The following is a 10,234-nucleotide window of genomic DNA, read 5'->3' on the forward strand; positions in this document are numbered from 1 at the left end:
GATACAATTTATCATAGCCTGACGGCTCATCTAGAAGCCTCATTCTCTCCCTACGCTCTATTTCATGGATCAGTTATTTTTAGCGGAGTGCATTTTTAATGCAGCACACAAGGGGGAGACAGCGGCCTACCAAAATCGAGTTGGCTGCTGCTGTGGCTTTCTTTTTTTAAAAAAAAAAGGTAGGTTCCGTTCTTCCACGGTGAGGAATAGGCAGGGAGGTTCCGTTTTTGCCAGCTGGGGAATGCTTATAGGCAAGGCCTTATCCCTGCTGGTGCATGTAACGTCAGACCACGTTTCAGACATGCAGCGGCAGCAGCATTCATTCAGTCAGTGGCTCACAAACGAGCTCCGTGCAAGTTTACATTAAACAGACACATTTCTTTCTTTACTGTATTGACTGCGGTCTTTAGCGAGCGGTTGAACTGTTTCTGTGTCCATGCATTGAATAAAGCAATACATCCTTTTAAAGTAGACGTCCGTCCGTTGGAGTTCTTTGCTCCCCGGGTGTTGCTCCATCTGTAAGCGTTGGCCTGGATCCTCATGGACGGAATACTGCCCATCCCACGTGGAGCGTGTATCTCAGCCCGCGTGGAGTGCTGCAGTCCAATGAGGTATTCCGTGCTGCATAGCAAGCCTCGGGCCTGTGTGATTGGGGGTCCACTGCTGTCTGTCCACTCTGAAGCACACATCCGGGGCCGGCCGCTTTTCGACTACCAGCGACTGCAGGTCACTCACACAGGCTGGTTGGAATGGCCTAGCATTATCCTGATCCGGAGGTGTAACTTGAAGCTGCGGGGCCCCAGTACAAAGTCTGGGACTAGGCCCTCAAACTATAAAGCTTCATTGATAGCATTGGTTTACAATGTGGGGAAGAGAGACTTTATGGGCCCCCTAGGGCTCCGGGCCCCAGGTGCGACCGCACCCCCTGCACATACACCCGAATACGTGGAGCATACAGACGCAGGCTGCCAGGATACGCTGTGCCTGCCCGATGTTTCCAACTTGGCTATTAGCGCAGCGGTAGGTACGAACTATAGAGTGCGGCTGGCATATGAACTGCTGTGTGTGGTTTTGCTTCCAGTTGTACCTGTGCTGTGCACAGTGGATACAATGTTGCGAGCTCCACGGCAGCAGACGGGCTGAGTGTCAATCAAAGTGCTCGTTTGTTAGCAGCAGAAGCAGCCACAGCTGCGCTGCACCTCTTGCTCGTCAGTTTTGTTTTTCTGCTTTTGGAAACTGCTGTAGGAAAGGGGGTGCACCGGTCCTGGAGGTACTGCAATACCAGGTCAATGCGCGGAGTGGACAGAGCAAGCTCTTTTTCCAGCTCCCTGTTCTAAAAATCCATTTAATATATGGTCCCCAGATAGGGGACGTATCAGATATTAAACTGATAAGAACAGATTTTTTTTTTTTTTTTTTAAGTTGACAAGCCCTCCATATGGGGGGCGTTTTTTATTTGTCCAACACATATTTACATAGACGTTTTTGCAATTGTTAAAAACAGTACATTAAAACATATTAAACAACACATTAAAACATACCATTTAAAACATTCGTCTACATAAAATACATGTTAAAAATACAGAACAAGTTAATATCACATAAAAGGGCCCTTGGTGGCTTCATATTATGGAGCTCCATTCTGATAAAAGCCATTTTCTCGCTAAAACTGGGAAATTTTTCTTATCCACTAAAAAGTACTGGTGCATCTCATTAAGAGTAATGGCTAAAATGTCCTTCACAGTTAAAATTTCATGTTTAAAAACTAAAATGTTTCTGGATTTCCATAGAGCTGCTTTGACCGAATTGACCATCTTCCATGCCATAATTTTCTGAGTCCGTGTGGGGCATTCCAGGCATCCATACAGGACGGCATCCAATGTTAGTCTCTTAAGTCCTGTTATTTTAATCAGTAGCGGCAACATCTTAGTCCATATTCTCTTTGTTATGTAGCAGGTCCACATCAGGTGGGTCGTCGTCTCTTCTCCTGCACATCCTGGTCTTGGGCACGCGGCAGTGTTGGTCAAACCTCTACGATGCTGGAATGCCCGGCATGGAAGACAGTCATGGACGCAGCTCCAGGCCAGATCTTTCTGTGAATTAAAAATATAATAATTAACCATTGTCCAAGTTTCCTTGCTTTGTTTTTCGTTAAAATTACTTACTTGAACATAAAAACCACTTTTCTTAATATCCTTTAAAATGACTTTACTATTCATTAAAACTTGTGGGCTTTTGCCAGTAAAATCATATAAAATCGCTATTTTCTCTAAAATCTTGTATTCTCCGGGCAGATTAAAAGAGTAAGGGGAATTTAAAACCGTCTTGAACCAATTGTTCCTCCTCATAAAATAGCCTGTGTTATACCGGATAAAATAGGACCAATAGTGGTTTTTAAAAAGAGCACCAATACACAAACTAAAATACTTTGTATATAAAAAGGCTTTAAAATCAGGGAAATCTTTTCCTCCCATCTCCTTCGGCTTCATCACGATTTCCCTGCTTAGTTTCTCCATCTTGGAGCTCCATAAAAATGTGAAGCATGCTTTAACAATTTTATTAAAAACTCTGCCAGGAGGGGGAAACACTAAACTGAGGTACAATAAAATCGGTAAAATCACAGATTTGGTGATTAAAACCTTCCCCTCCATGGTCAGCTGCCGCATGCTCCACATACAGATTTTCTTATTGATTTTTTGTGCCACCAAGTCCCAGCTGTTAAGACCTCTGTTATCCTCGTTGAAGGAGACTCCTAAAATCTGCACCGAGTCGGACACAGGAATGGGGACATCTGGCAAGGGCAGGTCCCCGATGTTTAAAACACTACTTTTGTTAAAATTGACTTTAAAACCCGAGGCGCAGCAATAAAACTCAATTTGTCTAATAGCCTTCTGGATCGACAGGGTGTCCCTTCCGAGGATTGCCACATCGTCCATGTACCCCACTACTTTAGCCTCGATCCCCCCGCCGCCGGGCAGGGGGATCCCACGGATCTGCTTGTCCCGCCGTATGGTGCATAAAAGAGGCTCTAGTGCGCATATAAAAAGTAGTGGGGACAAGGGACACCCCTGCTTCACCCCGGAGTTTAAAAGCACTTCCTGTGTCCTAAAACCGTTGACTAAAATTCTACTCGTGCAGTTGTTGTAAAACGCTTTTAAAGACAATAAAAAACCTTCCGGTATACCCATTCTCTCTAAAACCTTAAAAAGATAAAAATGCGACACGCGGTCAAAGGCTTTTTCAAAGTCGATGGTTAAAATTGCCATTTTTCCGCTTCTTGATTTTGTGTCGCTAATACAATCTTTGATCAGGTTAAGATTCTCCCATATTGCCCTCCCGGGCACCCCACAGACCTGGTTGGGGTGTACAATTTTGCTTATTACGGTCTTGAGGCGGTTTGCACATATTTTGGCCATTATTTTGTAGTCACTGTTCAGAAGGGTGATCGGTCTCCAGTTCTTGATGTCCGTCTTGTCTCCTTTCTTGTATAAAAGAGACACGTCACCCTTCTTCCAGGACCCCGGGAGGGCTTTAGACATAAAAACCTCAGTAAAAAGGGAGAAAAGGTCATCCTTAAAAATACCAAAAAAGGTGACATAAAACTCTATGGGTATACCATCGGGCCCAGGCACCTTACCTGGTTTAAAACTTTTAATAGTGTCTAAAATCTCCTGTTCTGTGATGTCCCTTAGTAAAATCTCACGAGAACCAGGATCTAAAACGTCGGTAATCTCCTTCAACGAGTCATTCATAAAATCAATGTCAACAGGTTTAGTATTAAAAAGATCCGCATAAAAACCATACACTTTCTTTAAAATACCCTGTATGTCCTTGGTGCCATCGAGATCATCGAGGACTGTCCGCTTGTCTCTTATCTTCTTGAAGAAGTACCTGGAGCAGGTCTCGTTCTCCTCCAGGTGTTGCACTTTTGAACGGAAGATTATCTCCTTTCCCCTCTGCTCCAGGCACCGGGCGATCTCTTTCTTCACCTCGATGATCTCGTGGTCCACCTCTATGTCATGTTCACGGAACTTATACAGGGTCTGCAGGCGAGTGTTCAGATTAGAATAAAATGTACGTTTTGCTTTAGCTTTAGCGATCCCAACCTTAATAAAAACTGTTTTTATTTTCAGTTTCATCTTCTCCCACCACTGGCTGGTGGGAGTGTTGGGATCTTTTACTCGCCTGCAGTCTTTATAAAAAGTGATAAAATCAGATAAAACCTGCGGATCTTCTAAAAGGGACACGTTAAACTTCCAGGCATTCTTACCGGATTTTCTCTTTAAAACTGAATCAACTTTAAAATATAAAAGCTTATGATCCGAGAAAACATTGGTAAAAAGGTCACATCTAAAAGGCAGTACTTGGTAAGAGCAGAACATAAAATCGATCCTGGAGCTGCACAGTCTGTTGCTCCAGGTAACGCCGGCTTCCTCTGATGCGTTGGGGTTGCATTTTTTGTAAGCATCAGTGAGCTTGGCGTCTGAGATGATGTTTTTTAGCAAGGCTGAGGTTTTATCATAATTTCTGCTCACTGAGCTTGAAAGCCGGCGTTCCCCCTTTAAAATACAATTAAAATCTCCCGCTAAAATCAGAGGATCTGAATCGTTTAAAAAAAGGGGTAAAATCTCTAACATTTCTGCTCGGGTGTTTTTATCTGTTGCACCATAAAAATTTAAAAACTGCCACTTTACTCCGTTAATAAAAGCTTTGACCAATAAAATTCTGCCTGGTAAAATTTCGTTAATAACGTCAATTAAAACGTTTCCTTTAAAAAGAATGGCGACCCCCGCCGATCTGGTCTCGTTAGAGCCGGACCAGACCGACGGTCCATGTACCCAGTCCTCTTGGTATTTTTTGTACTGGGCTCTATGCGGGATCCCGCACTCCTGCAGGAAAAAGACGGAGGCAGCGAAAATCGTCAGGTAGTTGAAGAGGGCGACCCTCCTCACGTGGCTCTCGATACTTCTGACGTTAAACGTGAGTCCCGATAGAGCAGCCATGGGGGACTAGGAAATGTGTGGGTCTCTGCTCAGAAGTCCCCGGGCAAGCCAAAGACCTCGCTGACACTCTCACACCCCCCCCGCATCCGAGTCCATCGTGAATGTCGATGCTGGAGAGGAACCTACCTCGCTTAGTGGACCCCCTACGGTGCCCGAGAGAGGGATTTGTGTAAAGTCCCATACTGACTCGATTCCTTCTGGGAACTCCAAGGGGGCTAGCAGGCCAGCTCCCATGCTCATATCTGTCCCCTTCGCCGGGGTGGGTACTCGGCTCTCACATGTCTCTGTGCTCTCGGAGGTGGCACCCCGCGCCCCCTCCTGGCAGGGAGGGGGAGGGGCCTTCTGCGATGACTCCGCAGGGGGTACTTTCCCCGGGTCCTCCGACTTCGTCGGGATCTCCGGGGTTCCCCCCTGCACCACCTCCGAATAGAGCCTGCCTCCTGAGCCTTTCCGCCTTTTTTGTTTTGCTGCCGCCGTGCCCCCTGGGTCCTCCACCTCAGGCACCGCTTGAGCGGGCATCTTGGGAGGGCCTGGACCGGCTTCCCCGGCTCTACCACCTCCACCGGTTTCCCGGGAGGGAGAGCCTGTCCGCCGGTCACTCACCCTCCTCTTTATGCTCCGCTGCTCCTTACCGGTCTGGGGGGGTCCACTGGAGACCTCCATCTCCTCAGGTTCCTCTCCCTGGGGGGGTGCATTCCGGTCATCTGGCTGCCCTGGCTGCTCCTTCGGTCCGGGTCGCCCTTGCTGCTCCGTCTTCTGTGCTCTGTGGGGGCAAAACGTGTAGAGGTGACCAACACTGCCGCAGAAATAACAACCTTTGCCTTTTTTGCACTCGCTTGTCTCGTGATCAGTGCCCCCACATTTCTTGCAAGTACTCGCACAGTTTTCTTTTTGGTGACCGTATGTTGAACAAACCCTGCAGAAGTCGGGCATTCCCGCAAAGTACAGGTCGCCATTCACTTTGCCCAATTTAAAACGCGCGGGCGGTAAGATCACTCCCCCCGGCCAACTGGGGTCACTTATACACGTGGCCTGGAAACGCCACTTTGAGGTCCAGATGCCAAACTCGTTCATAATTTTTCCCATACATCTGACGGATTTAAAATATCGTGATAGGAAAGCCTCAACCTCTTTCACGTCAATGTAAGGAGAATACATCTTAATCACCACGAGTTTAGTTATGTCGAGGACGTGCTCGACCAGCAAGACCCCCTCAAGCCTCGGATCTTTCTTTTCTGGAATGGCCGCCACCAGATCTCGAAATATGCCAGTTTCTGTTAGAGTAACATCATAGATCCGTCGCTTGGGGTAGTCTTGGATCGCTAGAATCTCTCTCTTTTGCACGTTAAATACTCCTTGTAGCACGTCCTCAACCACATACCTCAGGCCACGTGTATCCGCACTATTCGTAAAAGAGACACGTACTGTGTTCTTAATCCGCGCATATGCCGGTATTTCTTGTGGGCTTTCGCCCATGTTGGAATGGAAGGTACGTCACAAAACGCTTTGTGACACCACAAAATATAGCGCCCTCCTCTGGCCCGGAGACCAGAAGAGGCAGGGGGATCGCGACTCGTTTACCCTGGGACTAATCCCTCTCCCCGATAGCAGCAGGCGGGTGAAGCCCACCGGAGTGGGCGATCCCGCCAGGCAGAGGAGAGGGGTACCCGAGTTACCTTCTGACTAAGACCGCCTGTACCAGGTACACTTGATCTTAGCCAAAAGGCCGAGAAGCGATAACCCGAAATGGGTTTCACCTGCAGCCCGGCCCGCCCAACTCCACTTCCAAGGCTTGAGGCAACACGCTCAGCCGGCACTCTGGGCGCACCCACAATGCACCCAGGGAGATGGAAGAGTTTTGCATAGCCCCGCCCCACGCCTTCTCAACCGCGCCCTCCCCCCTCAGTCCTTCCTCTTGCACCGTGCTCACGCATCCTAGGCTTGCAGAGCCTGCTGCTGCTGCTGCTGCTGCAGGACTCGTCAGCTCCCTACCCAGGATGGTTAAGCCGGCGATGACACTAGAAGCAAGCACTAGTTTGTCTCTGAAGGTGCGTCGGCCGGTCGGTTGGAGGGATCTCTTCGGCCGGCCGCATTTCGAGTGGGGACGGATGGAAACTTTTTACCTGAAATGAGGGAAATTGGCTTCGGCCCCATAGGGCTTTATTGCCTTCCCCTGGGCCGGCATTAGTAGACCCTAGTAAGGAGAATAATAGAACGGCATGGTCATCCGAAGAACTTAAAAACATACAGCAGGCCTTTTTTTCCCGCCATACATACATAACTACAGATTTTATATTTTTTTTACATATATATATATATATATATATATATATATATATCTCTATCACACACACACACACAATCTTAAATCTATCTTTAATCTATATCTACAAATTCTATAATTCAGAAATAATCCATATCTATATTCTACGTAATTAATAAAGATAGATTAGATAGGATAGGATAGGATAGATAGACACATACATGCATACATACTGTATGCAAATGAGCCAGGTATTTGGAATGCTGATGATGTCACTCCCTTGTGATGTCATACATACATACATACTGTATGCAAATGAGCCAGCTGTTTGGAATGCTGATGATGTCACTCCCTTGTGATGTCATAAGCCAGGTGTATGGCAGGCTGATGTCACTCCATTGTGATGTCATCAATTTAGAAGCATAAATACCGGGCTTGGCAGCGATTTTAGTCAGTCTCTGCTGCAGCTGGGAGACGGGAGATGGTCTTTATCTCTACCAAGAAGCTGCAGAACTACCGGCAACTGCAGAACTACCGGCAACTGCAAAACTACCGGCAACTGCAAAACTACCGGCAACTGCAAAACTACCGGCAACTGCTGAACTACCGGCAACTGCTGAACTACCGGCAACTGCTGAACTACCGGCAACTGCAGAACTACCGGTAACTGCATCATTTTTATTTTATTCAATATAGGTTTTATTGGTTTCATGGAGGGGGGGGGGAAACTTTTGCCTTATCTCAAAGCAATGTAAAAATAACTTTGACAATGAAACTTAATAAATAAATTTCGAGTTGAACTATATAATGTTTGTCTGTGATATTTTATAAGGTCTACAAACAGGGGAAGGGGGGGGGGAGCGGTAAGGGAGGGTAGGTATCTATGACACGGGAGAAAGAGAAAATAAAACAAAAAGGGGGAGGGGGGGCGCTCCGGGATTGCTGTTTCTCTTTACGATTGTGGTTTAAACGTGTTACTCACATGCCCCTGTCTGTAACCACCTAGTAAATAGGGGTGAGCTCCGGGCATCTATCCATATCGCCCAGGTGTGATACAATTTATCATAGCCTGACGGCTCATCTAGAAGCCTCATTCTCTCCCTACGCTCTATTTCGTGGATCAGTTATTTTTAGCGGAGTGCATTTTTAATGCAGCACACAAGGGGGAGACAGCGGCCTACCAAAATCGAGTTGGCTGCTGCTGTGGCTTTCTTTTTTTTAAAAAAAAGGTAGGTTCCGTTCTTCCACGGTGAGGAATAGGCAGGGAGGTTCCGTTTTTGCCAGCTGGGGAATGCTTATAGGCAAGGCCTTATCCCTGCTGGTGCATGTAACGTCAGACCACGTTTCAGACATGCAGCAGCGGCAGCATTCATTCAGTCAGTGGCTCACAAACGAGCTCCGTGCAAGTTTACATTAAACAGACACATTTCTTTCTTTACTGTATTGACTGCGGTCTTTAGCGAGCGGTTGAACTGTTTCTGTGTCCATGCATTGAATAAAGCAATACATCCTTTTAAAGTAGACGTCCGTCCGTTGGAGTTCTTTGCTCCCCGGGTGTTGCTCCATCTGTAAGCGTTGGCCTGGATCCTCATGGACGGAATACTGCCCATCCCACGTGGAGCGTGTATCTCAGCCCGCGTGGAGCGCTGCAGTCCAATGAGGTATTCCGTGCTGCATAGCAAGCCTCGGGCCTGTGTGATTGGGGGTCCACTGCTGTCTGTCCACTCTGAAGCGCACATCCGGGGCCGGCCGCTTTTCGACTACCAGCGACTGCAGGTCACTCACACAGGCTGGTTGGAATGGCCTAGCATTATCCTGATCCGGAGGTGTCACTTGAAGCTGCGGGGCCCCAGTACAAAGTCTGGGACTAGGCCCCCAAACTATAAAGCTTCATTGATAGCATTGGTTTACAATGTGGGGAAGAGAGACTTTATGGGCCCCCTAGGGCTCCGGGCCCCAGGTGCGACCGCACCCCCTGCACATACACCCATGACCCGAATACGTGGAGCATACAGACGCAGGCTGCCAGGATACGCTGTGCCTGCCCGATGTTTCCAACTTGGCTATTAGCGCAGCGGTAGGTACGAACTATAGAGTGCGGCTGGCATATGAACTGCTGTGTGTTGTTTTGCTTCCAGTTGTACATGTGCTGTGCACAGTGGATACAATGTTGCGAGCTCCACGGCAGCAGACGGGCTGAGTGTCAGTCAAAGTGCTGGTTTGTTAGCAGCAGAAGCAGCCACAGCTGCGCTGCACCTCTTGCTCGTCAGTGTTGTTTTTCTGCTTTTGGAAACTGCTGTAGGAAAGGGGGTGCACCGGTCCTGGAGGTACTGCAATACCAGGTCAATGCGCGGAGTGGACAGAGCAAGCTCTTTTTCCAGCTCCCTGTTCTAAAAATCCATTTAATATATGGTCCCCAGATAGGGGACGTATCAGATATTAAACTGATAAGAACAGATTTTTTTTTTTAAGTTGACAAGCCCTCCATATGGGGGGCGTTTTTATTTGTACAACACATATTTACATAGACGTTTTGTCAATTGTTAAAAACAGTACATTAAAACATATTAAACAACACATTAAAACATACCATTTAAAACATTCGTCTACATAAAATACATGTTAAAAATACAGAACAAGTTAATATCACATAAAAGGGCCCTTGGTGGCATCATATTATGGAGCTCCATTCTGATAAAAGCCATTTTCTCGCTAAAATCGGGAAATTTTTCTTATCCACTAAAAAGTATTGGTGCATCTCATTAAGAGTAATGGCTAAAATGTCCTTCACAGTTAAAATTTCATGTTTAAAAACTAAAATGTTTCTGGATTTCCATAGAGCTGCTTTGACCGAATTGACCATCTTCCATGCCATAATTTTCTGAGTCCGTGTGGGGCATTCCAGGCATCCATACAGGACGGCATCCAATGTTAGTCTCTTAAGTCCTGTTATTTTAATCAGTAGCGG

At 46.9% G+C, this 10,234-nt stretch overlaps 1 non-coding gene and 1 pseudogene across 1 annotated transcript; both read right to left on the reverse strand.

The window, feature by feature from the left end:
* Window positions 1-1,248: 1,248 nt before the first annotated feature.
* On the reverse strand, window positions 1,249-1,434 carry LOC136574121 (U2 spliceosomal RNA). Its single transcript, XR_010786244.1, has one exon. It is a non-coding gene; the product is annotated as a U2 spliceosomal RNA (small nuclear RNA).
* An 8,137-nt stretch (window positions 1,435-9,571) lies between these two features.
* Window positions 9,572-9,750, reverse strand: LOC136574110 (U2 spliceosomal RNA; annotated as a pseudogene).
* Window positions 9,751-10,234: the final 484 nt, after the last annotated feature.

The sequence above is a fragment of the Eleutherodactylus coqui genome, chromosome 7 (assembly GCF_035609145.1).
Source record: "Eleutherodactylus coqui strain aEleCoq1 chromosome 7, aEleCoq1.hap1, whole genome shotgun sequence".
Lineage (NCBI taxonomy): Eukaryota > Metazoa > Chordata > Amphibia > Anura > Eleutherodactylidae > Eleutherodactylus > Eleutherodactylus coqui.